At 35.8% G+C, this 27,201-nt stretch overlaps 4 long non-coding RNA genes across 5 annotated transcripts; 1 reads left to right on the plus strand and 3 right to left on the minus strand.

The window, feature by feature from the left end:
- Nucleotides 1-1,079: 1,079 nt before the first annotated feature.
- LOC119767322 lies at nt 1,080-1,402 on the minus strand. Its single transcript, XR_005277455.1, has 2 exons — nt 1,363-1,402; nt 1,080-1,307 (listed from the first exon to the last, which is right to left on the minus strand). It is a non-coding gene; the product is annotated as an uncharacterized LOC119767322 (long non-coding RNA).
- On the plus strand, nt 1,287-7,019 carry LOC119767321. Its single transcript, XR_005277454.1, has 2 exons — nt 1,287-1,806; nt 6,950-7,019. It is a non-coding gene; the product is annotated as an uncharacterized LOC119767321 (long non-coding RNA).
- Nucleotides 7,020-10,508: 3,489 nt separating this feature from the next.
- LOC119767783 lies at nt 10,509-27,188 on the minus strand. 2 transcript variants are annotated; one of them, XR_005277702.1, is made up of 5 exons: nt 27,174-27,188; nt 22,014-22,276; nt 11,045-11,134; nt 10,854-10,986; nt 10,509-10,646 (listed from the first exon to the last, which is right to left on the minus strand). It is a non-coding gene; the product is annotated as an uncharacterized LOC119767783 (long non-coding RNA). The 2 variants fall into 2 exon arrangements; XR_005277701.1 differs by lacking the exon at nt 27,174-27,188 and adding an exon at nt 26,944-26,958.
- LOC119767784 lies at nt 23,220-25,221 on the minus strand. Its single transcript, XR_005277703.1, has 4 exons — nt 24,631-25,221; nt 24,024-24,550; nt 23,333-23,652; nt 23,220-23,274 (listed from the first exon to the last, which is right to left on the minus strand). It is a non-coding gene; the product is annotated as an uncharacterized LOC119767784 (long non-coding RNA).
- Nucleotides 27,189-27,201: the final 13 nt, after the last annotated feature.

Below are 27,201 nucleotides of genomic sequence, written 5' to 3' on the forward strand. Positions count from 1 at the left end.
ATTTGATTTTAGAGTTTCTGACGGCTTTAGGATATGTTAAAGGTACTTTTTATGATGTTTTGTACTAACCAACATAGAACTTAAATGTGGATCAGTTTCATGGATTGATCGCAGAAATTCATCATGCTAAGTCAATATTTTGCTGAATACTTTTTTCGGTATCAAACTGAGATTCTCCAGTTTCGCTTGAGAAACTTCGGTACGAATACCTTATTTTGACTAAGTTACTCAATTTTAAATATAGGCAACAGAAAATTCCAATAAAGTGATTTCGAACTTCTTGAAACCAGGTATTGATTTTTGAAGCGACGATGCCCACGGAGTAGGTAGCAAAGCAAGTGAAATAAACGGGCGCATATGTAGATTGCAGCAAATTTTGATAAAACGTAAATGTTCAAAATGGCATATCTCCGAAAACGCAAAAAATCGCAGGCTGGAAATTTCAGCAATGTTAGATTATGATCCAATCTTTCAAGTGATCTTAGTTTCATGTTTAGCATCGGTTAGCAAAAAAAGTACTCGATTAACAAACACAAAAAAATAAGTTTTGACAAAAAAATGCTCCAGTTATTCGATGAAAACTTCAGTTTTTGGTTTGCAAACAACATTTTATCTATTAACATTTTTTAAGCTTATCTCATTACCTTTCCAACGATGTATAATTGTCCTAATAAAATATTTAAAATGCTGAGCTATGTTAAAATTAAACAATCAGCCTTTTTACGAAAAACGCTAGTTTTTTACTCCATTTTTTGACTTTCAGCTTGCGTATCTCCGTAATGAACAAACTTAGAGCTTTGAAAATTTGGATTTTTCTTAGTTAGAATGTTTACTTTCGAGAAAAAAATACCAAAAAATATTTGGAGAAGGTCACTTTTTTGAAACTTGGCCACCCAATGTACCATAGTGAAATCCGGCCGACGGCTCGACAAAACGGCCCGAATGCCGACGGTTTGTCCGACGGAATTCGGGCCCTTTTCGTGCGTATTTGCAACACTTTTTTCGACGATCGTCGAAATCGACGTTTGAGAAAATCGACGTTGACGGGCCGTTTTCGGGTGACTTTGTTATTCAGATTGTCCTGCCATTGTCTGACGTTCGATTTTCGAATTTTTGCGATAATTAGATGTTTACAAAACAGATATACATTTACATTTTACAACAGCATTTTTTTTATTTCTCATCATAAATTAAACAATTAATTGTCAACATTATAATAGGCGTTATAAGTGCAGAGGCGTGCCTTCAAGATCTCAGACTACTCAGAATTTGTCTTCGGTGACAAAAGTTGCATGTTTTGATTTTGTCTGAAAGAGAATGTTGATTGAGGAAAATGTAATCAAAAATTGTACGCTGATTTACCTCTTCCATTACACTCAACCCCCGGTGGTTGGTCACTTTTTCGTTTGACACTTTTTTAGTTTGTACCCCGTTGGTATTCCGCAAAGCTGCACTCATTTTTAAAATTGAAACAATGTCACACCGGAAAAAAACTCATCGCAATGGCAACCCATATATAATGAACTGTCAAGGTCATAACTGTGTCATCGCCTGCCTAGTTTTTGGCAAACGCTGAAAAACGCACGACAATCGCTCGAAAATGGCAGGACTCAATCGACATCGAGCAGATCACGCTTCGAATCGCACGACCGCGGGACTCCAGTCTATCAGGGAAGGTTTTCCACAAGCTTTAGAAAGCCTTTTGATCTTTTATTTAATTTGATAAATAAGTTTTGTAAGGAATTTGAAAAGAACAATTATGGACAATCAAGTTTGCACTGAGGAAAACCAGGAAAGTTATGTAGGGTATATGACCCTATTTTGGACCTAGTACCTATTTTGGACCTATTTTTTTCATCGAGGTAGTTCAGGCTTTTAAAGTACGAATTCACTGAATCCAACCAACAGAAAGTGTAGACAGGATCGTTTTGTATCTTACCTCTTCCAAAAATGTTAACATTTTTGATTATTTCCGCTTTTTCAGCCACTTTTTCCAACGCCATTCGAACTTCCTTTCATTTTCCTAGCACATCGATTAGGTCCAAAAAATCCGGCCTCGTTGCTTATCAGATTTGGCTCGCGAAACCTTGATGATTTTTTCTGTTTTGCACTGACACCAAGCAATTTCGTCCGGTTTTCGAGCAATGTAACTGTTGTTTATTTAATTCTTTCTTGTTTTCCGTCACTAAACCATTGAAATAACTATTCTATTATCAAAAAAAACTCAATTCAAAATATTTTTTCAAATCAGTCGCATTGGATCAGTTTTTGGACCTACTTTGCCGTCGGTTCAAGGCTATCACCAACACATGTATAACAAGGTGTTGCCAGTTTAGTTTATGAATATATTTCGATATTACATTGAAATTAATTGATAATTTTTAATTTAATATTTTGAATTGAATTTCGTTACTGTAATTATTTGAAAGAAATCCAAGCTTTAAAAAGCAAATGATTAACAGAAACAATGAAAATATGTTTTTTAAACGATAAAAATGCAAATTGATGCTAGAGATTTAGATGATTGTTAGGACCGATTGCAAAGTATCCCAAAATTTAAACTGATGTTGATTTATTTTTGTCTTAACATCATTATCACCAATTTAGCCGCATATATTTTTAATTTTTGCTTCAAAAAATGCAAACTGGCTACCCTGTTGGAATTGAAGGTGAAACGATTGAAAAACCTAAAGGGTCTAGTTCATTAAATCGTCAGCTGTCACCGTGACAAGAGCTGTCAACATCGCTTACAAGGGGTTTTTGAAAAAGTCGTATGAATTAAATTAAAAAAAAAAAAACTTGAGTTAGTTTTAAAATGATCCTAAGCGCTAGTTGTAAACAAATCAATTTTTCGATTAGTTCTCGATCAATTTACGAATTATAAATAAAAAATGCTTTAATTATCATCTGCACGTCTTTTAAATGATCTTTACGAGAAAACAAACAAAATTTGGTTTGGTTCAGAAAAAAAAAATCAAAAATGTGTCGGAGATCGTGATGGCTTTTAAGACGTATTGCAAAGTAATCAGAGAAATATACACATGAATAATATATTTTTTGTAAGTTTTATCTGATTTTTGCATATTTATCTATGTATGATTTTTGAAAATACAGGTATAACGATTTTTTTCACAACAGAGCAATCTACGTGCGTATGTATTGCGTGTACGTACAAGAAAAAGATTGAGGTTAAATTTTGTCCGGCCAGCAAAATCAAATGGTGCGCTAGTGTGTGTACGCAAAACGTCATAAAGCTCTATTGGCAGCGTTGGTTTATAATAAATTACACTTTTAAATTTTACCGTGTCAATCATGTTAGGAACACAATTAACCCAGCTAGAAAAATAAAAAACTTCGGAAAAAATAAGCATAAGAGGTTAATGCGATGTTAACATTATGAATTTTATGATTTGAGACATATAGCCGGGGTGACTTTGATAGGTTTGATATTTTTCCGCAAAATGAAGAGTAAAAATTGAATACGTACGGAATGGTATGGAATCATAATGACCGGGGTAGAAAAGTGCTCAAAGTACCTCATGAAGAACTTTTCATGAAATTTTGAAAAGTTTAAAAGTATGTTAACTATAACTAAGAAAATGTTGATAAATAGCATTATTTCATCTTCTCAACATGTCATGATTTTTTTCAATGAACATGATTTTGAATCGTAAAACGGAATGCATTTTCGGATTCATCGGACAATCTTCTACTAGGAAAAGGGTACTAGGAAAAGGTAAAATAAGTAATATTAATATTATTAAATATTATTTGTTTTTGAAACATAATTTTAAAAAATCTCATAATTTAAATGCATTTCCAGTAAAACAAATTTCATATAAAATGTGAAAACGTTTGATTCATTATTTAAATTCAGTTATACATGTAATACAAATCCATAATTTAATGAATAAAACTAGTTTCAACGAATTTCAGGCAAAGTTCTGAATTTTTAACAATATTACCTAAAATTTATATGTATTATATTAAAAAGCTTATAAACATAATTAACTAAGTATTGACATAAATGATTTTCTTAAAAATTATATCAGCAACCTAATTGATGGTAAGTTTGAAGTAAAAATAATGTTTGAAAACCTCAAATCTGCTTTTAACAAGACAAACTATGACTATCAAAGGCACCCTGGTAGTCAAACAAAGATTTTTTTTCAAATACATATGGGTAATTCTCTACCAACTCACACGAAATCGGGAAAAGTTGCCCCGACCCCTCTTCGATTTGCGTGAAACTTTGTCCTAAGGGGTAACTTTTGTCCCTGATCACGAATCCAAGGTCCGTTTTTTGATATCTCGTGACGGAGGGGCGGTACGACCCCTTCCATTTTTGAACATGCGAAAAAAGAGGTGTTTTTCAATAATTTGCAGCCTGAAACGGTGATGAGATAGAAATTTGGTGTCAAAGCGACTTTTTTTTTAATTTAGACGCCCGATTTGATGGCGTACTCAGAATTCCGAAAAAACGTATTTTTCATCGAAAAAAACACTAAAAAAGTTATAAAAATTCTCCCATTTTCCGTTACTCGACTGTAAAAAATTTTGGAACATGTCATTTTATGGGAAATTTAATGTACTTTTCGAATCTACATTGTCCCAGAAGGGTCATTTTTTCATTTAGAACAAAAATTTTCATTTTAAAATTTCGTGTTTTTCTAACTTTGCAGGGTTATTTTTTAGAGTGTAACAATGTTCTACAAAGTTGTAGAGCAGACAATTACAAAAATTTTGATATATAGACATAAGGGGTTTGCTTATAAACATCACAAGTTATCGCGATTTTACGAAAAAAGTTTTGAAAAAGTTACTTTTGCGTTTCTCTTTGTTTCGTCGTCCGTGTCTGTCGCGGGTGACCATGAACGGCCATGATCGATGACGACCAACTTTTTCAAAACTTTTTTTCGTAAAATCGTGATAACTTGTGATGTTTATAAGCAAACCCCTTATGTATATATATCAAAATTTTTGTAATTGTCTGCTCTACAACTTTGTAGAACACTGTTACACTCTAAAAAATAACCCTGCAAAGTTAGAAAAACACGAAATTTTAAAATGAAAATTTTGTTCTAAATGAAAAATGACCCTTCTGGGACAATGTAGATTCGAAAAGTACATTAAATTTCCCATAAAATGACATGTTCCAAAATTTTTACAGTCGAGTAACGGAAAATGGGAGAATTTTTAAAACTTTTAGTGTTTTTTCGATGAAAATACGTTTTTCGAATTCTGAGTACGCCATCAAATCGGGCGTCTAATTTTACATAAAAGTCCCTTTGACACCAAATTTCTATCTCATCACCGTTTCAGGCTGCAAATTATTGAAAAACACCTCTTTTTCGCATGTGCAAAAATGGAAGGGGTCGTACCGCCCCTCCGTCACGAGATATCAAAAAACGGACCTCGGATTCGTGATCAGGGACAAAAGTTACCCCTTAGGACAAAGTTTCACGCAAATCGAAGAGGGGTCGGGGCAACTGCTGTGTGAGTTGGCGGAGAATTACCCATATTACATTGTTTTTAAAGTGCAACATGTAGTTAAACTTTTTGTCAAGCAACTGTAAAGTTTAACATGACAGATGAGAAAGTTTCACACCAAGATACAAGCTATAATCTCCCTTTAAAATTTCTTGATTGTTTAATAATATTTGAACAACAGCTCTGCGTAAAATTTAGAACCTTTTTTCATTGTAACTTGTTATGTATCTGTGTCATTCATTTAATTTTAAGATAAGGTTCTTTTATTGCGAGTAATAACGGGTTGTCTTTTATGTTCTAATGCTTGAACAATTAGGTTGTAAGAATATGCAAATTGTAAATAGGACAGAGACCTGCTAAAAATGCGTGAGTTTCCATTCGCCGAGCTCCCGTGGTGTAGTGGTACGGGTTTCGCTTTGTAAGCGGAAGGTCGATGGCTTGAAACCCATCTGGCGAGGCAAAAGGGGTAGGTGGCGGTCGAGAGGATATCGGCTGCTGCGGGAATTGACTTTGTCAAGTCCCAAGCCTCTCAAAACCCATCCCATCCAATCTCTCGGACGATCTGTTGGCGACTGAGTCTGAGCGTTGAAGAACTCTGTAACAATACGCAGAGAAGAGTTTCAAATGCTACTTTCGACTCGGTCACATGCTCTCAGGCAAAATTCGAGCTGAAGATTGGGCTATATGATCGGTAACGATCTCTAGATGGGTCAAAAATAAACGAGATTTCCCCTCAATCTCGCTCATCTCCACGTCCTCGGATCGGTCTCTCGTGCTCGTGTGGCATGGCATTTGGGGGATTGGTCTGGGGAATGAGAGGGGGCAACTGCTCGAATAATTTGTCAAATACTGTCTCGCTCAAACAATAGCGCTACGGAAGACGATCGTTCGGCAGGCTGTGTATAGCAGCAAAACAGAAAACCTGAGAACATATCATACTACAATAGATACGCAAGTGTCGCAGTGGTCCGTGTCTGTTCACAGTAAAAAAAAAAAGAGTTTCCATTCAATATGATTAAAACACGTTTTCAAATTCAAATCCATTGTTTCATCATAATTATTTAATTTCTGAAATAAATATTTTCTAAATTATAATCGTGGATAGGCCCTTTGGTTTATCAAACCGAGTTTCTGCAAGTGTGCGTGTTGCCACCGCACGCCGCAATTCGAGTTGTCCAAATTTCAACCAATCAGAGTGTAGGTCCAAAATAGGTTCAGCGATGTCTCCAAAATACATTCAATAAGTCCAAAAAGCATCCAAAAAATGTTTTACTTGAAATGCTTATTACAATGGAATGGTTAAATTATTTTAAATTTTCAATAGTACACTTTGTTCAGCATAAATTAAGGCACAAAACAATCCTGAAACGAGCCAAATTAGTTAGACCGTTCCTGAGAACTATGCGAAATATGTTGACGCTTTGCATAGTAGGTCCAAAATAGGGCCATATACCCTAAGTTATCTCTTTAAAATCAAACTGACAGTTAAATAAAAATGTCTAATTAGCAAAAGCTTTGACCCAATCAAACAAGCAATGATTTTTTTTAAAGTTGGGAAAATTCCGTACAAATCCGTATTATGCGAAAAATTCCGTACAAAAAATCCGGCCTGTTTAAAATCCGCGGAGAGGGTCGAAAATCCGTACGGTTGGTAGCCTTACCCATATATATATATATAAATTTTGCTATTGAAACACCTTTTTCCGAACATCCCTCGAAAAACTCAAATTCTGAGCAAAGTTTTTGAAAAGTTTTGTTTAAAATGATTTCGCCTAATTTCGTAAGAGTACCCATCATATTTGTTCTACATTTTTAAAAAGGATAAAGATCTGAAATCCTATCAAAGTTATGAGCGTTATGAGTTATGAGCTAGGTTATGAGTGTTATTTAAAGTCCCAAGGGATCTGTGAATGTAGAAGGTAAGTAGAACTTGAGCCTGAGATAAAGTATTTTACTTGTTTAATTTTCCATTAATCGTTAAACATGTTTAATTTAGTTTTCTCCTTTATCGATTTCAGCTTTTTTGCTTTAATTTGTAAATAATAGCTTTCCAAGAATAATGTTAAGTCATAGTTGATTTCACGAGAAAAAAACTACAAACTTATTTTACAATAAAATGTGCGAATGCAGTCCAGACACGATTATTCGATGGCCTCGGGAAAATAACACCCCTTTGAGGGGGTGACATTGGGTCAAATGTAACTAAAATGATGCTCAAATACAAAGATATAGTAAAAACAAGTCATCCAACAGTGTTTCTTGTTCGAGGGAATCGTATTGACATGCTAAAATATTTGAAGTAGAGATTTTCAAACATTTGGGTACTTTTTGATCAATTCCAACAAAAAATTTAAAAAGTTGATTTTTCGAGAGGTCATTTTTGGCCAAAATTGTACCTCAACTTTAGACAGCTACTAAAATGACAGATTTTGATCTAGGAACGAGATTTTTTTCAGAAAAGTCATCTTAAGATGTCCCTTGCACAACCTTTTTAACATAATTTAGTTTTATTGAGAAGTACCTGAGAAATGGTAAAATCCGTAAAAAATACTTTGACTCAATCTCACCCCCCAGACCCAATGTCACCCCCACTGACGGTATTGTATATAATATGTTTATAGGCTAGTATGCAGATCGGAAGGAAAGGGGTCGAGAAACAGCTTTACGAACAGCAGAACAAAGAGAGGGAGCAATTTCTTGGGCTTTTCTTCACCCTCTCTGACTCGCTTGCGCTGCTGCTGCTGCCCATTTGATTTTTTTCTTGACCGGTTTCTTCCGAAGTGCGTATACCGCTTATACACCCAAAATTCAGAGTCGTTCCCTCAAAAAAATGTTGAGTGCTCAGTGATAAAATCGAAAGAATAATGCTATGAACTCACACCATCATAACAAATGTGTTCATATAGGACCTTTAAAAAACGGAGATCGAGCGCGCGCGTGTTTACGTTTATGAATTCTGCTCCGCACTTTTTTCGTTTTAATATTTGCTAAAATTGTAATATTATTTATAATTTTTTTCTCGGATGTACTGCAATTATCAATAATGACAAGAAAAGTGCTTGGGGCATAATCTAATCACAAGACTTTCCATCATGCTTTCATCGGACTGGCTGCGTTTGTGTTAGATTAATTGTTTAATTGTTTATTTACATTCATCTGACAATGTTTGTCATAATGAATAAAAGTTTGAGTACGGTTGATTTTATCACGAAAACGGACAGAAGATTCACCAAATTCAAACAAATCTTCTACTGCTGTGAAGGCTCGGACCATGCTGGAAACTGGTTCGTTGAAACCATAGGCTATACGATGGAATCTGTGGGTTAGTAGCGTTGAGTCACGAAGTGTTCTTTGTGGTGTGCGGAAGTTGATAAGAGAGAGCAGATTCGGAGAGTCGACTTCACCGTTCAACAACTTAGCCACAAAAGTAGCCAGCTGCGTTGTACGCATTAAATTATAGAACCTTTAAAAAAAACTATAGAGTCGATGATTTTGCAATAACAAGGACTGACATTTCTAGGTTATTATTCAATGTAAAAAAATGTTATTCTCAAGTTAATTCCGTCTCGAACCTTCGAAAAACTCCAATGAAATACGTACGGATTGATATGGAATCATACTGACCGCTGTTGGGATTTTAACGAAGAGGTCAGGGTGTCTCTTGCTTCCTTTTAAAAACTAACTGGAGATATGACTTTTAAATTTTAGAAAAGGGATCTTCGGAAATTCGAACGAGATGTGGAGACACGGCATATAGTGTCCAGGGCATTCGTGGAAGTACAATGTCCCATCCCAGAGGGTCCCGGAGTACCAAACCTTCTTAGCATGGTGCTCCCAACGAACGACTACAACCAAATCTCGGAGCGTATGGTGGTGTGTCCCCACGCTTCTTCCTCCCCTGTCGATTCAGATTTGTGTTGTTGTTCGAACACTCAATGCTCAAACTCAATCCAATTACGAATCATCCCTGCGATACGGCTTTACGCAGTAGGCCTGGCCGCCTTAACGCTTATAATGTTTTAATGCATTCCGATGCAATGGCGCACTACAAATGTGAATAAATGACAAAAAGAGTGCTAGGCTTCATCTAACCTAAGGCATTCTCCAGGATCCCTTCGAAAGATTGGCTGCGCTAGGGTCTGATTAGATTAGATTAGATTAGATTAGAAAAGGGATCATCGGAAATTCAAAATTATGGTTGTCGAACACATTTTTGCAGTTAAAATATGTCTGGTGCTTAGGAGGACTGTTTTTTTTTTATATTCGTTTATTTTTATTCTGAAATGTTATTGACAATTGGTGATTATTATCAGGACTACAAACAGTTCAAAAACTATAAACATTGTATCTAGATCCTTATGGTATGTTGTATTGCAAATAATAGATAGTAAATTATTCTGATATGTGACATCTAATTTTAACTAGGACAATGGAGCATTTCCATTCGAGCAGTTTTTTTTTCTTTTTTCTACAATGTATTTCTTACGGGAGAACCTGGGAGACTAATCGAAGTGAATTTGACGTACCCAAACAGACACGAGTTTGACGTATCCAAACGAGCATTTGCCTTTACGCCCAGCAAAACTTATCAGTGTTGCCAAGCTCAAAACATACGTTGCCAGATATATTTAGCAAACTCCCTATTTAGGGTCTCTACTCGAATCGGGTGCTCCATTGCGAAATATTCTCGTGCATTCTTGTAAGAATTATTCGATGGAATTATTTTTTTACGTTTTTCTCTTTTTCTGTTATGTTAATATTTCTGTTATTTCAACTGGTACAAATCAAAATTACTGATACATTTTTACACTCTAAAGGCTGGAATGTTTTTTAAACAAATATTTTAAATTAGAAATAAATTGCACCCACTGCAGTAATTCATGTTTAATTATTCATTTTGCCTCCAACCTAACCGCCTACTCTTCATTATTATTTAACATTTTTATTTCAATCGTATGTCTTTTTGCCACGCATTCCCATAAAACCAGATGGTGCACGTTTTCCGATTGTGTTTGATTCAGTATCGTAGGGCTGGTTTGCATAGCTAATTGAATTCAATTGGTTTTGCCATTTCATCAGTAACTCATAAAAATCCGCTTCATTAGTAGGATAATGATAACCTTCCTCAAATGTTTCGGCTTTTTTACCACGCATGCCTGAAAACAATTGAAATTGTTAAAATTGAATGTAAACTGTTCCAAATATTATAAAAAAAAAACAATAATTTGGAATTACAGCAATGAATTTTTGATGCTACTATTTTATTGTAGAAAAAAATAATAAAATTTTAACCTGTCCAAATAAAGAATTAACGGTAGTACCAAAATATCTGAAGCATGAATTTAATTATATTTTTTATTTACCTGTAAAGCCATATGGAGCACGTTTTATTCCTTCGTTGTTTTGTTTCTTGCCTCTCATTCCGAAAAAGCCAGAAGGAGCTCGTTTAAACAAAAAGCCTGGATATTCCGCTGCAATTTTTTTCGCGTAAGTGTCCTGCATTTTAAACAAAGCATTTTTTTTATAGGCTTGAAGAAATGTAACAATCAATTACCTCTGGATCAACTGCATCAAAACTTTCAGGAATGGCCAAAATTATATGCAAGCTGCATATTGTTACAAACAAACCTAACGGATTCATTTTCTGGAAGAAATTTTTTTTAAAATATGATTAGAAATACATGTTTTATACCACGATAATCAGGACCAAAGAAAAAGGTATACATGTTTCCTGGCTTGGTGATTTTAGACATTTTCTGTAGCTCCTAGTATTGTTTTTTTCTCTCATTTAAATATTTTTAGTTGCATGTATGCATATGCATTATGTTAGTAAAAAACACGACAAAACTCTGTTTTTGTTTTCAAAACATTTGCACGTAAAACAATCAAATTGCTAAAACGTTTTTTAATTTATAAAATTTTGAAGCCGGATTTAAATAGAGAGTGTAAATGAGGTAAATACACCTAATTCTTTTTAAAGAGTCTTTTGCTAACACATGATTTATTGATGGCCCATATAGGGCAATGTTTACGTTTGTTCTTCGTGTTCAAATCATTTAAAATGCATGAATGAATTCTTTCTATTGTACAATTTCTCTGAGGATTTTTGCTTTCCACCAATAAAGGCTAGGTATAAATTTCGAACAATTTTCACAGTGATTGTGTTTATTAAACAAGCGTCCATGAAACAATTTACTCGTTGTATTTAATTTTAATTTCGTTTCCGATAATCCTTCCATAGTCACGTTCGACGTTTGTTTGCTCTAGAAAAATGTCGACAACTTAAAAAAAATAAATCGAAAAGTATAAATAAACAAGTCTTGCATCGATATCAATTTATTGCTCAGTATTAAAACTGCATATCATTGGAATTGCAGGCACAATAATAGATCAGGGTCGCAATTCATAATAGAATTATATTTTCCCAAGCTTATGCTTTACAACCAAAAACGTAGGGGAGGAGGAGATTATTTTTTCTTTGCATACATTTTTAAATACTTTCTGGGCAGAGTCTGATGTTGTTGTTATTAATTCATTTATTTCTGGCAGCTTTAACCTTCTTGGTCATTCGCTGCCCTATAGAGTCTGATATTTCATATTTTATTGTTGTATTTTTGTGATAAATGTGCAAACCTAGTTTTGATAGTTTTGTTTTTTTTTTCATAGATATTTATAAAAAAGCAAACATTTCATTTTAAAAGTTATTTTTTTTTATTTATTTTCAGATATTATACATATTTCATTTCTTGAACTAGCATAGTGGTTTAATAGTTGCGGTTTCTGTCTCACAAGCGAAAGGTTCAGGGATCAAATCCCGGTCGGTGCCCTTGAAATAAGGTGGTCCCAAAAATTGTAATTTTCGTCAATTTTCGCAAAAACCTCCTCTTTCAAAAAATTACAACTCCGCACCATTTCAACCGATTTTAGCTGTCTTAGATGCAAATGAAAGGTGGTTAGTTGGCCTTTCAAGAAAAATAATTTGATGACCGATGAAACTAGCCAAATATTTGAAAAAGTCTTACGAAAACTTTAAATGGTGTTTTGACCGTGAATGAACCAAAGAACCTATGTCTGAAAATATTTTTATCGGATTTCTCAAAAAAAATTTACGTAACATACTCAAAAACTGGAGGTGTTCATTTACATGATTCCGAGATATGATTTTTGGAAAATGAAAAGTGGGATTTTCGGCGCGCCGCGCACGGGACGGGATTTTTTTTTAAGTTACGACCTATACATTTTTGGGTACTTAAAAGACGCAATACGATAAAAATGTTTTCAGACATAGGCTTTTTGGTTCAGACACGGTCAAAATGCCATTTGAAGTTTTAATACGATTTATTAAAATTTTTGGGTAGTTTTATCAGTCCTCAAATAATTTTTCCTTGAAAGGCCAACTAACCACCTTTCATTTGCATCTAAGACAGCTAAAATTGGTTGAAATGGTGCGGAGTTATGATTTTTTAAAAAAGGTGGTAAATTGATCGATTCTTATACAAAACAAGCCGTACCCGACGAAATTCGTTCTGCCTTTTTTTGTTTGTTGACGTTTTTTTCAGCCTCCTGTGATCAAAATATGATTTTACGTAACTTTCTCCATACAATTTGCCGATGCTCCAGAATTGATTCCAGAGTGGCCAAAGTGTCAATTAGTTAGCTTCCCAAGTAGCACACTTTGTTCGCCAAAAGATTTCCGAACTTGTTGTTGAACTCATTTACTATGTTTGCCAACGTCCCTGAGAACTCTTGAACGCTGGAAAAAGCGCACGTTTTTCTGTTGTTGAACATCTCTTAACCTGTTAGAAACGTGCGTGGTTTTACCAGCGCACGTCCTTCTTGCATAGATAACGTTTGTTGAACATGTCATAAGAACTCTTGACTATAAGATTCTGAACCGGGTTGGATGACGTCGTTAGAACCGTTTAAAAACATTCTGCCTTTTAGATTCAGGAGGGAGTTAGGCAAACGTTTTTATAACCGTCCAAGAACATATCGTGGCAGATAAGAATGTTAAACAGGCTTTTCATTAAATATGTTCAAGGTGTTCGCTCAAAAGTTTTCTTTTTCTTAATTTAATCCTTTATTTGTGAGTAATGTCGCTTTACGATACTTTAACTACTAGTTTATTGTAATTTATTAGTTGGACAGGGATACGCAATTTATGAATGATAATAATATGAATGATGGAGAATAAAAATTATCAACCATAAAAATCATTCAATTTCCTAATTATGCCTTTGGGGATTTTTTTCAATTATGTTTAAGTGCTAATTAACATCGCTTGCTACTACTACTCTACTACTGCTGCTGGTTTCCGGTTCTGCATTTTCAGTTTTCCTTTTTGATGAAGAATGCTCAGGGCAAGTATCGAACCCAAGATCACTCCAAATGTCAAGTCCGGGCGCGCGTCCGCTACTTTCCACGAGGGGTTATATTGGATGAGCAGGCCTTAACGTCAATAAGAAGTTCACTAACTATTTGCCAAAACTTCTTTTGAACATAAGCTGTTTCTATTTTTAGAACTATCTGTGCTTGTTTCGTCAACATGTTCTTGCTCGATTTTTAAAACACGAACGCGAACTACACATAAACAACTTGGTTACGTAAAATCCCATCCGAAGCCAGAGGTCAATTCTACTATGTTATCATGTTTAGCAAACTGAAATGAAACATCATGTCTGCAAATGTCATTTTACTTTTCGAGTTCTACAAGCATGTTCCATTTGAGTCAGAATAAACTTCGAAATGAACTATTCGTAATCTGTTGCTAGATTTGGCATTTGTGTTACACAACCATGTTGAACAATGGTTTTTTGATCAAAATGAGAACAATTGACCAAATTTGATGACACTTGTTCAATAATTAAAATATAAACACGCTTGTGCAGTAGACCGTCCCAAAAAAATGAAAAGTTTTCAAAATGGGACCCTAAACCAAGTCAAAAAAAATGAAAAGTTTTCAAAATGGGACCGTAAACCAAGTCGAATGCAACAGGTTCGGGTCAAATCGGTTCAGCCAGTACCGAGAAACATGAGCTAGTTTGTTGGTCGCATACATATATACACACTAGGGTGGTCCAAATCCGGACTTTTTTGGGGCTACCCCCTGAAATCAAAGATTGACCCATCACTAGGCTAAATTCCAAATTTGAGCTCATTCTGACCACGGGAACCCCTCCCTCCAATCGCTTAAAGTTTGTATGGGAAAAATCGTCAAAATGTATGGAGAAAAGCAACTGTTTTACTTTTTTACCTGTGGAAGGTGCCATAATTATCCGATTCTTTCCATTTCTCAAATGTAGAACCTTCATAAAATTTAGAACAACTTTCCCGAAGACACCATATTTTTAGGATTTTTTCCCGCGAAGTTATTAGCGTCCAAAATTGACCCTTTTTGCGCGGCCAGCTGTAAGGGGCTACCTAACAACGATGTTTATTTCCAATTCGTACACGCACGTGCTCTCTCTCAGGTTCAAACTCTCTCACGAGCTTGCTTGCCTGGCTGCCTGCCTGTTTACCTACAAGCGCGCGCTGTTTCTCTGCTTAGACTTTTGTCGTCGTCGTCGTTTTCGTTTGATATCCGCTACGCTGCGTTCCTGGCATGTTTATCATAATGTTGAACTAAAATACCAGGTTTGTTTTGAGATATAAAATTTGATGTTATATGTGATCAACGATAGATATCATATTATAAGAGCGTGTGAGAGAGAATACAAATTTGATGAATTAGTTCATCCATGAATCGTCATCTGTTCTGATCCAAACCTAATTGCAAACGTTTTGGATTTTAATTTATCTGCTTTTGTTACAAGAAATACCATGCAGTTTTTTTTAGATAAAAAATGAAGGAATTTTCTTTAGATTTTTTTTTAAACTGAATCCAAATGAGTATCTTAAAGGAAGACCGCAACTGCGAGATCTGAAGGTAGTTAACGATTGTGCAGAAAGAGATGTTTCCTGAATCGAAAAATTTACAGGTAAACTTACAAAAAATGATAAACAGTTGCAATATTTGTTGCAGGTGGTCTAGGAACACAGAAAGAATAAAAAAATAATTTTAGAGAGTATGAATGAAAATTTGCAGCAATAATTGTAAAATTGCCTTGATTTGTTCTGATTTGTACTAAAGTATATTTTTGTTAAAGCAAACTACCTAAAGGAACAACATTTGTATTACCTGAAGATTTTTTTTTAAATAATTGAATCATTATCATGTTTCTTTAGCATATACGAAAAACTGCGTGTAATGCTTAGAAAAACAAACAACCCCTGTTTATGACATTTTTTAATCGAGCCTAAGCTTTCTTTCCTTTAAACTATTTTTTTCAGTGCAGTTTTTTTTATTTTTGACATTATTTAAGAATTTGTATGCTGAATATATTTCAAAACAATCCTGCTATTTCAGTTGAAAATTATAATAAACATGCCAGAAACCCAGCGCAGCGGATAGCAAACGAAAACGACGACGACGACAAAAGTCTAAGCAGAGAAACAGCGCGCGCTTGTAGGTAAACAGGCAGGCAGGCAGGCGAGCAAGCTTGTGAGAGAGTTTGAACCTGAGAGAGAGCACGTGCGTGTACGATGGAAATAAATATCGTTGTTAGGTAGCCCCTTACAGCTGGCCGCGCAAAAAGGGTCAATTTTGGACGCTAATAACTTCGCGGGAAAAAATCCTAAAAATATGGTGTCTTCGGGAAAGTTGTTCTAAATTTTATGAAGGTTCTACATTTGAGAAATGGAAAGAATCGGATAATTATGGCACCTTCCACAGGTAAAAAAGTAAAACAGTTGCTTTTCTCCATACATTTTGACGATTTTTCCCATACAAACTTTAAGCGATTGGAGGGATGTGTTCCCTTGGTCAGAATGAGCTCAAATTTGGAATTTAGCCTACTGATGGGTCAATCTTTGATTTCAGGGGGTAGCCCCAAAAAAGTCCGGATTTGGACCACCCTAATACACACACACACACATACACACACACATTTGTTCAGTTTTCGATTCTGAGTCGATAGGTATACACGTCACGTCTACGACGTTTTTGTACAAAGTTCATTTTTAAAGCAGGATTATAGCCTTACCTCAGTGAGGAAGGCAAAACATTCGTAAAATTTTCCGATCTTTTCGAAAACAAATATTTTGAACATTTTTAAATCAAGACTAACATTTTAAAAAGGGCCAAACATTGAATATTAGGCCCATTTAAACTTCAATTTTCCTGTTTCTTTTTCTCAAAGCGGTTCTATCTCAGCAACCCGCGGTTCAATCTTCAATGTCTCTTAGACAACTTTATTGCAAATTTTCTGAACTTCTCAAAAACAATATTTTTAGAAATGGTCACTTATGGTCACTATTTTTAAAAATTAAAAAGCTGCAAATATTTCGCTAAAATCAAACTTTCGGTGGCTATATCTTGAAAACGGAGCCCTTTATCAAAAAATCTGTAAAGTACTTTTCGATTGCAAATTCAATTTTGCATTAAAAAATAATGTCAAATTTGTTTTTGCATGAAACTTCCATTTTTTCCAAAAATCACTTTTTTTTTTCAAAAATTCATAACTCGGCGGCAGATTTTTTGACCATGTTTCTCTATGGCTCAAAAGTTGCGGATTTTTGTCTCCTAAAACATATAAAAAAATCTCGAAAATAAAAACAAATACGTATTTTGAGAAATTGAGTTTTAGTGAAAAAAAAGTTGATTAAAAAATCTGCAATTTTTTTTTCGTATACCTATTTTTTTCTCAAAAGTCCTCAACAATACCTACAACTTTGCCGACGACACCAAATTGATCAGAAAATTCACTCAAAAGTTACAGTTTTTTGAATATTTACGTACAATTTTTGTATGGACAGCAGCCACAATTGTATGGAGACTTGTATGGGTGAACCAATGACGCAAAATAGCTTATTTGGTTATTTTGGGAAGGCCCCCACAAAGTTTGAGCCAAATCAAAAAATACAAATAAAATCCATTTCCGGTTTTGGTAGAGAATTGCTCAAGAATTATAAAATCACATTAGGGACCATCCATAAACCACGTGGACACTTAAGGGGGCGGGGGGGGTATGGCGATTGTCCACGCTCCATACAAAAAAGATTTTTTTTGTATGGACAATTGTCCACGAAGGGGGGGGGGGGTTGAGAATCCCAAAAAAGTGTCCACGTGGTTTATGGATGGTCCCTTACAGGTGGTCCACAGAGCCATTTTCATGATCATTCAAAATGGGTCCGGGGGCCACATTTGGCCCGAGGGCGATACTTTGGTCACCCCTGTTTTACGTGTTTCAATAACATAGATTGTTCAATACAATATTTGTTTTATATCATCGGGATTAAAGTATGGAAAAATCATTAGTTTTATATTGAGAATACAGCAATTCCATTTGAAAAGAGCCTAAACCGAAAAAAAAGTTGTCCGATCGGGCTCAAAAAATTTCTGGGGGTTCCTAGGCCAAAATAATTAGACCCGTATTTTTTTGTTTGGCCATTAGGGTGACCTACGCCGTATTAGGGTGGTCTGAAAAATTGCCATTTTCGTCATTTTTTTACAAAAATCTCTTTTTTCGAAAAATCATATCTCCACGCCATTTCATCCGATTTTAGCTGTCTTAGACGCAAAAGAAAAGTGATGAGTTTGGCTATTTGGAAAAAATAGTAAGAAGTTTCAAAAATCTAGCTTACCATTTGAAAAAGTCGCATGAAAATTTAAAATGTCGTTTTAACCGTGTCTGGACCAAAGAGCCTATGTCTGGGAATATTTTTATCGGATTCCTCGGAAAATTTCACGTAACATTTAAGAGCGAGTCCACGAGCAAAGCATACCCATCTCGCATCGACCTCACCAATCTGCCTGGGGGGACATCTGGGACTACCATCTGAGACTGAGAACGCTTTGGGTAAGGCAGTTTAACATATTAAATAGACACTTTTACTTTTAGTGAATCTTTTGGTTGTAAATTTTTGCTCGGGGGACCCCTTAGATCCCATTTTCTGATGATAATTTTATCATATTCGTGTTCCTGAGACAATTTCACAATAGAAACATGCATAAAAATGTTTGTTTTCATCCATTTTAACCCTTTAAAAAATGAAAGTTAAAAAAAAATGAGATGCTGCTTTTTTTTCTGGTGTCATCTAGTATCCTTTGAAACGAACTTGAATTTCAATAAATGTGAATCGAAGATTTTTTTTAACTTTCATTTTTTAAAGGGTTAAAATGGATGAAAACAAACATTTTTATGCATGTTTCTATTGTGAAATTGTCTCAGGAACACGAATATGATAAAATTATCATCAGAAAATAGGATCTAAGGGGTCCCCCGAGCAAAAATTTACATCCAAAAAATTCACTAAAAGTAAAAGTATCTATTTAATATGTTAAACTGCCTTACCCAAAGCGTTCTCAGTTTCAGATGGTAGTCCCAGATGTCCCCTACAAGCTGCAGGTCGAACCGAGTTGATATCTGGATGGAACACTTTTTTATTTGAGTTTGAAAATTGTGCTATTTTTTCACTAAAATGTCAATAACTCCCTTTAGATTTAACCAATCGGGGTGTTCTATCCTGCATTTTGTTGCATTTTTTAAGCCCTTTCAGATGCATTTTGAATTTTTAAATTAAATTGAATTTTGCCCAAGTTACAGCCTTTTTACGATTTTTGACGTTTTTGAACCTTCAAACTTTGTGTCCCGATTTGCCCCACTTCCCGTTGACCTAGAGTGCTCATATTTTGGCCAGATGCTAGTTTTATATGTACAAACAACCCCTGAAAATTTCAGGCAGATTGGTGAGGTCCAAACGACGTCCCATACAAAGGGGTATGCCCTGTTCGTGGACTCGCTCTTAAATAAATTGGCTATGTCGAAACGTACGTTTCAGAGATATGAATTTTTGAAAATAAAAACTGAGTTTTTCGACGCTTATCGCGCAAAAATGGGAAAAGGACGAATTCGGCAAAAAATCAGCTTTTCCACTAAAACTGCGATAACTTGCAAATTTCAGCGATGATCTATAGATGTTATGGTACCGTAAACCGGGGTGACTTTGATAGGATTTCAATTTGTTTTTAGAATATTTTCCAACAGGTAAGGTTTTTCTCAAGATTATTATTTTTAAAACATGTACTGGGGTAGGCCACACAAAGTCCATGCACTATTTTGGAAAAAAAAAGTTTTTTCAATAGTGTTTAGAAAAAAGTTACGTTAAAAATTCTTAGTTTTAATTCCGGGGTGACTTTGATAGTCAAAGTTTTTCTTGTTAAAATCATATTTAAGATGTTCAGACTTTATTTGTACGTTAAATGTATCATTACTAATGTAGCTGATATAGTTTGTAAGAAAAAAAAATCAATGTTTATGTTAAGTTAACTAAGTTTATAAGCTTTTTAACAAAATACAAATACGGAATTTTGCCTGAAATTTGTTAAAACTTGTTTTGTTTATAAAATTATCGATTTATATTGCATTTTATACTGAATTCGAAGCAGGAATCACAAGTTTTCACATTTTACATGAAATTTGTTCAACTGAATTTGCCTATAAATTTGTAGATTTTTTTTATTGTGTTTCAAAAACACATATTATTTATTATTTACAAACTTATTTAACCTTCTCCTAGTGGAAAATTGTCCAAAGAATCCAAAAATGCATTCCGTTTTCCGATTAAAAATCATGTTCATTGAGAAAATCATGACACTTTGAGAAGTTTAAAATAATGACTTACATCAACATTTTCTTAACTATAGTTAACTAACTTTATAAACCTTTCAAAAATTTATGAAAAGTTCTTCTTGAGGTACTTTGAACACTTCTCTACCACGGTCAGTATGTTTCTGAACCATTCCTTACGTATTTTAATTGTACTCTTCATTTTGCGGAAAAATCGCAAACCTATCAAAGTCACCCCGTTTTACGGTACCAAAAGTTGCGTCTTTCAATAACCAAAATGTTGATACCCAAACATTTATAGGTCATCGCTGAAATTTTAAAGTTATCGCAGTTTTAGTGGAAAAAGTTGATTTCTTGCCGATTTCGTCATTTTCTCGTTTTTGCGCGTGACGCGTCGAAAAACTCAGTTTTTATTCTCAAAAAATCATATCTCTGAAACGTACGGTTTGACATCGCCATTTTTTGATATGTTATGTGAAATTTTCCGAGGAATCCGATAAAAATATTTTGAGACATAGGCTCTTTGGTCCAGACACGGTCAAAACGCCATTATAAGTTTTCATACGACTTTATCAAATGTTAAGCTAGATTTTTGAAACTTCTTACTATTTTTCGCAAATAGCCAAACTCATCACCTTTCTTTTGCGTCTAAGACAGCTAAAATCGGAAGAAATGGCGCGGAGATATGATTTTTCGAAAAAAGAGGTTTTTGCAAAAAAATGACGAAAATGGCAATTTTTCAGACCACCCTAATACGGCGTAGGTCACCCTAATGGCCAAACAAAAAAATACGGGTCTTATTATTTTGGCCAAGGAACCCCCAGAAATTTTTTGAGCTTGATCGGAAAACTTTTTTTTTCGGTTTAGGCTCTTTTCAAATGGAATTTCTGAATGAATAATCTTAATTTTTAGGAATTATAAAATCACTTACAAATGCGTCAAAGAGCCATTTTACATTATCATTTAAACTGGCTCCGCAGGCCACAAAAAATCACCTCGCGGGCCACACTACATCCAAATAACATCAATTTACTCACATACTTTAATAGAGGCAATATGTACTAAATGAGAAGCGTAACGGATTTTTTGCAATTTTAAACAACTTTATTTTTTATTTAGCAAACATCTATGCACCAGTCCTTTACGATTTGTAATGATTAACACTGGAACGCCCAACGCATGTCCAACTTACACGGACGCCCAAGCCTCCCAAAAAAGTTGGAACGGTAACTTCAACACGCCCGTTCTCGGGCATTACTCAACCAATCGGGACGATTCTTGTTCCCAGTGATTTTTAAGAATGTCTAGATGATCCTAAAATTTTGCAGAACTTGATTTGAACAAATCTGTAATTTCTGCGACCGAAAACATCGTCCAACTTTTTTAAAAACGACTGCCCGCGGAATTTTCGGCGAATTTTTTTTTACACGCGAAAAAAAAGTTGGAACGATGTTTTTGATCGCAAAAATTACAGATTTGATCAAATTAAGTTCTGCAAAGGTCTAGAATCATCTAGACATCCTTACAAATCACTGGAAAGAAGAATCATCTTGATTGGTTGAGTTATGCCCGAGAACCATTGAGTTTAAGTTACCGTTCCAACTTTTTTGGAGCCTTGGGCGTTGGAATGTTAAGCAATTTACACAAAAACCATATATTATTTATAGAGTAAATTTTCATAACAACCTATGGGTTTCCTATGCAGATAGGACCTTTTGAAATTTAATCTAGATTTCTTCAGCAATTTTTTAAACTACACTTTTCAAAAAAGTTCTTCACTGGAAAACTTGCACCGTTGTCATCTAATTTTAACACTTCAGGGTTGTCTATTCTTAGAAAGTTGGGAACAATACTTACCGGTCTAAAAGAAAACGGCTCTCAGACAAAACGACTTTTGAAAATGCCTCGAGGCCACGAGCACTTGGAAATTCTGTGATCAACTGCCGTTTTCGTCAACGTTGATATATTTCTTTGCAAGTTGTGGGAGCCAACAACGTTCCCTGGAGCTGATGAACCGAATGAGGACAACCACTTTGGAACGGTGAGTTTTTACACCAAGTTCAAACCCAACCACATTTTCGTCACCCCGAACCAGTGGGTGTCATGCGCAACTTTTTCCACTGCAAAAAAAAAGTATTTTTGCACTTGTTTGAGTTAAATGATATTGTCAAATATGCATTTTATGTAGAAGTTATCTCAATGAATTATTTTGTTTGACACATGTAAATGAAATCAACACTAGAATTATAACTTAGTTCAAATGTCTTGGTAAACAAAAGCTGAAACTATTTTTTATCTGTGCATTGTGAGCTATCTGCTCTCCTCTGTCTTATTCCGGCGCCGACACCGGTATGGGCCGAACATGTCGTACTTCCGCCGGCCATTATTAGCAACTTCTTTTCGTAACGGATGAAACAGCAGTCCTGTTGCACATGGAGGGTACCCGTGAACAAGGCTGAAAAAAAATCTCTTCAAGCGAATAATGATTGCCTGAAGAAATTCCCCTGAGTATGCTTTGATCTCTCGAATAAAAATTTGAGTGATTTTTCCCATTTCCCGAATTTTCCCCATTTATCGCCAACAGTCAGCAGTCGGTTAGTCGTGGCAATTTGAAAATAAAGACTATTCTCAGCAGTCTTATTCGTGGGAAGTAAATGGCAGCGTTTATTTGCAAAATTGATCATAGACATCGGATTTTCAACACTGCCCGTGAATGTAAAAGAACAACAGCAGTAAATGAATGAATGTCAATTTTACCACCTTGCTCTAGAAAAAAGCGAGGAAAGTGGCAAATTCGAGAAAAAAAAATCACTAGCCAACTTTAATTATTAACGACCGCCGTTTCTCCGACTAACAATGAAAGAGAGTTTGAAGAACTAGTCCCTTGTTTTTTATCGTTTTACCAGAAACCAGCCATCATCTTGCTGACATCGTTAAGTGCAGAATCTGTGGGCTGTAGCATCATCAGGTTGAAATTTAATTCTTAAATTTGGCATATTTCAAACATAGAACATTTTCTTAAATCACACACCAAGACTCCTTTTAAATACCAAGGAACCTTACCTGTTATTTGAAATATTTTCTGTTTTTTTGCCTCTTGTAAAAAAGTTAGGTGCCTCTGTAAAAAAAGTGAATATTAAAATACTTTGTTTATACTGTACCTTGCGTGACATCACCGTCCGGCAACTTGTACACTATTTTCCAATGAACACCTTTTTTACCATGTTCAGTATGATTCCTATGAGGACAGTGGAGTCGGGTACCTCTTACAGTGAAGTTACTCCGACTCCGATTTTGTGACACCGAATCCGACTCTGGCTTCTAGAGATTTAGTTACGTCGACTCTGACTCTGACTCTAGCTCCGCCGAGACTCGGCTCCACCGTCTCCAACATGTAACAAATGGTGGGCTACTCCAGCATCAGTGAGACCCCCCTCTTTTTGCCTCAGGGTCGGCATGTTAATCCGGAATCGGAAAGGGAAACACTCGATTGGACCTACGGACAAAACAAACCCACTTTATTCCGAAAACTCGTATTTTATTCGGCAGACTAATGGTACGTTCGTTTGAAGAGCCGGTACGGCACTGAGTGCCGCACTAGTCGGTGTCAGTTTTGGTTCAATCGAACGTCATTTGTCAGTGCGCGTGGAACTCGCATGAAACTGAAAAAATATCGAGTGCGGCACTAGAGTTTCAGTTCCAAGATGGCGGCGAAACTCGTGCGGAACTAGCGCGAGTTTCTTCAAAGAAACACTTTGACAGCTCTGAGTGCGGCACTCAATGTGGCACTAGCCATCAAACGAACGTACCATAAAGCTGCGCGTTCTTCGTACCTCGATCTCCCACTTTCTTACTATCTACTCCTACCTCACACGTCCTTCTTCCTTCTTCTTCGGGCCCTTTCCGGAACTGCTGCTTCCGCTTTCTCTCCACTCTCAGCTCGCGTTCCTGGAACAACGGCTACACGCCTCCACCGACCTCCGGGACTCGGTCAACCGGGGCGGGACACGTCTTCCTCTCACATTCGGCGACCACTATGGGCGGTCAGCTGCTGTTCTCGTACTCGACCCTCTTCTGCGCCACCTGCCGCGACGCTCCCGAGTATGTTGACGGACTCTGGGACTACGGCGGATGAATCCACCGGTCTGCCTGGTTTCCGGCGTCGGTTGTTGTAACGGATGGCGAGGCTGGCGTCTTATCTCGCGACGGTTGGTCCGCAGACCAAAATGGCGGCTTCGCGAGGGCGGTTCCCACACCGGAACGGTGTCGCGGGCGATCCTCGTGCGTGAGCGATCGTGCTCGGCGGTACGATGTACCGCGGGTGTCGGGTGGCTTACGGCGGACGGATGCGTCTGTGCCGGCCTGTACGCGAAGCATACGAACACCGAGGGGTTCTGTGGGCACAATGGGACGGAAATTAGCGATGGCGGAGGGAGGTTAGACGGCGCTAGATCGGGGAAGCGACGACATTTACCTGGATGTCCACAAATCAACGCAGGCTCCTCCTGCTTGCGTCCGGATCTCCAGATCGTCGGACGGCTTTCCTCCGGGATGGCGTCTACCAGATCTTCCTCTTCACTTCCACAAAACTTAACGTACGTAACGGCGATTTTCACGGGTATCGACCGTCCTCTTCAAAATACCAGGCAAAGTGACCGTTGCAATGGCGGGGTTTTCCCAGCGATCCTCAACCCCCTTCTTCAGGACTCCTATGTCCCATCGTCCTGAACTTGTGGCTACTGATTGAAATACTTATCGTCACCAAATTGGTGACGAAAACTAAAACGCGTTTTAATTGAATTCCTTGATTTTTGATAATAACCGAAATATCAAATACAAATTACTGTAAGATGATTTGAAATTGATACTACGATCAGAACTGACGAAATACGTTATCAAGAGTTTCTGCACAATATTTGTATGGCGACAAAATGAACATCTCTCCTAACCGGATGATTAATACAATGTTTCAAAGGAAGATCGAAAGCATCCTCGAGGCAATTCATGCATATTCTACCGGTTGTTCTCACCCTGCATTCACGTATATTTGAGTTCACGAGGAGTTTGTGAAAACACCGTGAAATATATTTTTGGAATGAGTGCTTGATTGTTTTTTTGGAAAATAGATACCGTAAACCGGGGTGACATTGATAGGATTTCAATTTATTTTTGGAATATTTTTTAAACTGATAAGGTTTTTCTCAAGATTAATATTTTTAAAACATGTACTAGAGTAGGCCATTCAAAGTCCAAGCACTAGTTACAGTTACGTTAAAAATTCTTAGTTTAAATTTCGGGATAGTTTTTCTTTGTAAAAACAGATTTAAGGTGTTCTAACTTTATTTTTACGTCAAATGTATCAAGGTTGCTGGTATAGTTTTTAAGAAGAAAACTCAATGTTTTTATTTAGTTAACTAGGTTTATGAGCTTTTTAACAAAATATATAAAAATGTTAGGTAAAATTGTTGAAAAGTAAGAATTTTGCCTGAAATTCGTTTAAAACTAGTTTGGTTTATAAAATTATCGATTTATATTGCATTTTAAACTGAATTTGAAGCACGAATCAAAAGTTTAGTTCAAACATTTAGATGTCTATAAATTGAAGATTTTTTTGAACTATGTTTCAGAAACCCATATTATTTATTATTTACAAACTTATTTTAGCTTCTCCTAGTGAAAATTGACCAAAGAATTTTGCATTCCGTTTTCCGATTCAAAATCATGTTCATGACACTTTGCTATTCACCAAAATTTTCTTAATTATCGTTAACTATCTATTTAAACTTTTCATAATTTTATGAAAAGTTCTTAGTAAGGTACTTTGAACACTTCTCTACTACGGTCAATATGATTCAATACCATTCTGTACGAATTTAACTCGAACTCTTCATTTGTCACCTCGGCTATCAAAATGTCAATGTCACCTCGGCTATCAAAATCACCCCGTTTTACGGTACCTGAATTTAAGATTACAACCGAAACCATCGAAGCACAGCCTAAAAATATTTTGGGCGATTATAAAATTCATAAGCACATATGATTTACGGCTACGGGAAATTTTCTGTAGGTAAACCAGAAATGAGTGGAAAAGAGCTATAAGTGAGAACAATTTAGAAGCCTCCATTCATTGCGATCGAAAGGGCATATGCTAAATAGATCAAATTTACATTAAAGTGTCCCCATTTCAATGAGAAAAGCAAAACTTTCACCTGACCAAATGTTTCCCACACATGTGACGGAAAAGTAGTGTTGGTATCTTTTTGAATTTTATCTATCCGACAGCTGGCAGAAGTAACAATGTACTTTCCAGAGTCAAGGACAAGCAAATAAAAGTTTTTCTATGAATAGGTGGAAAGAAGCGAGTCATAATTTATCACGTACAGCACTCGGGGTCGTTTTGCACGGCTTTCGTTTTATCTCACTGCCAAAACAAAAAGCAACACATTAATGATATGCTGTTATCACTATACTTATGAAATGGCGATATTCAAATGTATAATTATAATGTTGACTGACTTGAAATCCCCCTGCTGTACCACTTAAGCACATAAGTAAATAGTGACAGAATGTTTCGGATATTATCAGCTATTGCCAAAAAATATGTTGATTGATAAAAAATAATAACCACGCGGACACTTTTTTTTGGTAATCTCAACCTCCTCCCCCTCTCCCTTGGATAAAGTGTCCACGTCCAGTATGTATTCTAGAAAACCTTCATCAATAATTTGATTAAAAAAACATATTTTGAAAACTGTCCCCCTACAAGATTCATGTAGGGGAAATATACCTTTTTTAATCACTCTAAGCCGTTCGACCAATTCTCATCACTTTTGCCGTTTTCCGCTATTAAATCAATATTTTCAGATGTATTTACAATGGAGAATTACTTGCTCACTTTTATTTGAGCTATTTATTACTTTGGAACCGTCAAAAACACTTTATGAAAGCTGTAATTCATGATCAAAGTGCTGATAGGCCGAAAATAGAAATAGGCTGAAAAGGGTATAGTTCCCCTACCATTTATTTAAAAAATCACAGTGTTTTG

Source organism: Culex quinquefasciatus, chromosome 2, assembly GCF_015732765.1.
Source record: "Culex quinquefasciatus strain JHB chromosome 2, VPISU_Cqui_1.0_pri_paternal, whole genome shotgun sequence".
Classification (NCBI taxonomy): Eukaryota; Metazoa; Arthropoda; class Insecta; order Diptera; family Culicidae; genus Culex; species Culex quinquefasciatus.